Below are 2,910 nucleotides of genomic sequence, written 5' to 3'. Positions count from 1 at the left end.
TACCATGTGCTTAGTACAATAACAAATAAACAATTAAAGTTACATTATTGGAAAGCAGAGCTCTTAGCAAAAGCCTTGGTCAGCAATCTGTTTAAGGGAAGGTTCAGCTGTCCTGGCCCACAGGACGGGCCAGCTTTTCCCATGTGCATATTTTGTCATTCTTTCTCTTGACCCTGACAATTGAAGCCCTATGCTCCTAAGTGTCTTGGCTCACTTAGGCAGTCAAGGAATACCATGGGCTCACCAGGGCCTAAAAGTTTTATAATTAGGGGAACTTTTTAAAAGAAAAATATACAAAATCATGAATATGAAATCGGTATAAAAATTGTTTATTTTGACCATGGAATGAAATCACAAGTTACAAATCTTAAGAGCTGACCAATATCACAAAATCCATACCTGTCTGACACATTTCTCTAATTTTTTTTTTTTATAAATTTATTTATTTTAGTTGGGGGCTAATTACTTTACAATATTGTAATAGTTTTTGCAATACATTGACATGAATCAGCCATGGGTTTACATGAGTTCCCCTTCCTGGACCCCCCACCCACCGCCCTCCCCATCCCATCCCTCTGGGTCATCCCATTGCCCTGGCCCTGAGCCCTTGTGTCATGCATCGAACATGGAATGGTGTTCTGTTTCACATATGATAATATACATGTTTCAATGCTATTCTCCCAGAACGTCCCACCCTCACCTTCTCCCTCAGAGTCCATAAAATTGTTCTATGCATCTGTGTCTCTTATTCTGTCTCGCATATAAGGTTATCGTTACCATCTTTCAAATTCCATATATATGCATTAGTATACTGTATTGTTGTTTTTCTTTCTGGCTTACTTCACTCTGTATAATGGGCTCCAGTTTCATCCATCTCAGTAGAACCGATTCAAATGTATTTTTTTTAATGGCTGAGTAATATTCCATTGTGTATAGGTACCACAGCTTCCTTATCCATTCGTCTGCTGATGGACATCTAGGTTGCTTCCATGCCCTGGCTATTGTGAACAGTGCTGCGATGAACATTGGGGTACACGCGTCTCTTTCAATTCTGGTTTCCTCGGTGTATATGCCCAGCAGTGGGATTGCTGGGTCATATGGCAGTTCTATTCCCAGTTTTTTAAGGAATCTCCACACTGTTCTCCATAGTGGCTGTACTAGTTTGCATTCCCACCAACAGTGTAAGAGGGTTCCCTTTTCTCCACACCCTCTCCAGCATTTATTGCTTGTAGACTTTTGGATAGCAGCCATTCTGACTGGTGTGAAATGATACCTCATTGTGGTTTTGATTTGCATTTCTCTAATAACGAGTGATGTTGAGCATCTTTTCATGTGTTTGTTAGCCATCTGTATTTCTTCTTTGGAGAAATGTCTGTTTAGTTCTTTGGCCCATTTTTTGATTGGGTCGTTTATTTTTCTGGAATTCAGCTGCAGAAGTTGCTTGTATATTTTTGAGATTAATTGTTTGTCTGTTGCTTCGTTTGCTATTATTTTCTCCCATTCTGAAGGCTGTCTTTTCACCTTGCTTATAGTTTCCTTTGTTGTGCAAAAGCTTTTAATTTTAATTAGGTCCCATTTGTTGATTTTTGCTTTTATTTCCAATATTCTGGGAGGTGGGTCATGGAGGATCCTGCTGTGATTTATGTCGGAGAGTGTTTTGCCTATGTTTTCCTCTAGGAGTTTTATAGTTTCTGGTCTTACGTTTAGATCTTTAATCCATTTTGAGTTTATTTTTGTGTACGGTGTTAGGAAGTGTTCTAGTTTCATTCTTTTACAAGTGGTTGACCAGTTTTCCCAGCACCACTTGTTAAAGAGATTGTCTAAAAATATGGAACGCTTCATGAATTTGCGTGTCATCCTTGCGCAGGGGCCATGCTAATCTTCTCTTTATCGTTCCAATTTTAGTATATGTGCTGCCGAAGCGAGCACCATTTCTCTAATTTTTAAAAAAATTTTAAGTTATTTTGAGAAAAACATACATTAATCTGAAATTGAGTACACAAGAACAATTCAAATACATTTTAAATGGCTATAGTCTGGAGCAGGAAATATGCACGATCAGCCTGTAGCATGTTGTTATGCCAGAGAGTAAAGACATACTAAAAAAAAAAAAAAAAGGATGTTCATCTGTCAGAGGGACACAGGAGCTGACCAGAAAAGCTATCAATGGCCAAAGCTGGAACAATCTGAGCAACAAAAATAAAGAAGTATTGGATTATATGGGACTTCTCTGGCAGTCCAGTGGTTAAGACTCTGTGCTTACAATGCAGGGGGTATGGGTTCAGTCTCTGGTTGGGGAACTAAGTAAGACCCCACATATCTTGTGGCATGGCCAAAAAAGTAAAAAACAAAAAACTAAAAATATTGCGTTATAACCCAAAGTATAAATATCCAGAGTCCATACTGATATAAATAAATGATTGAATAAGTAGTAAGGAAGGGAGGGGGGAGGGAAGGAAGAAAAAGAGGTGGGAGGAAGAAAGGAAGGCAGGAAGGAGAGAAAACTCTTCTAAGTTGAAGAATTCCATATAATTTATGTAGTTACCACTCCCTCAAGCAAGGTTACCTAACTCCCCATCCCTTAAGGGTGGGCTCCTGATAGTAATCCTTTCCAAAGAATACAGTAGGAAAGGGAAGTGTTGGGAGGAGTACAGTGGAGAAAGGTGACAAACACTACTACAGCCAGATGATCAAGTTTAGCACCAACAGCGATAAGCAAGGTTGACAGTACGTACCCTAGATATGACATGAGGAGAACAGCACTTTTCCTCTGTGGTTTTTGTCCTCCAAACTCATAACCCCAATCTAACCATGAGAGAAACAACTAATCCCAATAGAGGGGCATCCTAGAAGAGCTGACCAGTACTCTTCAAAGTACTGGCCAAAGTCTTCAAAAGAACGAAAATTCGA

At 39.3% G+C, this 2,910-nt stretch overlaps 1 non-coding gene across 1 annotated transcript; it reads right to left on the bottom strand.

Moving 5' to 3' along the window:
* Nucleotides 1-1,822: 1,822 nt before the first annotated feature.
* LOC145540100 (U6 spliceosomal RNA) lies at nt 1,823-1,929 on the bottom strand. The gene has a single exon (XR_014078217.1). It is a non-coding gene; the product is annotated as a U6 spliceosomal RNA (small nuclear RNA).
* Nucleotides 1,930-2,910: the final 981 nt, after the last annotated feature.

Source organism: Giraffa tippelskirchi, chromosome 2, assembly GCF_054371585.1.
Source record: "Giraffa tippelskirchi isolate mGirTip1 chromosome 2, T2T-mGirTip1v1.2.pri, whole genome shotgun sequence".
NCBI lineage: Eukaryota > Metazoa > Chordata > Mammalia > Artiodactyla > Giraffidae > Giraffa > Giraffa tippelskirchi.
Note: the sequence above shows the minus strand (reverse complement) of the source record. Positions and strands in the feature narration are given on the sequence as shown.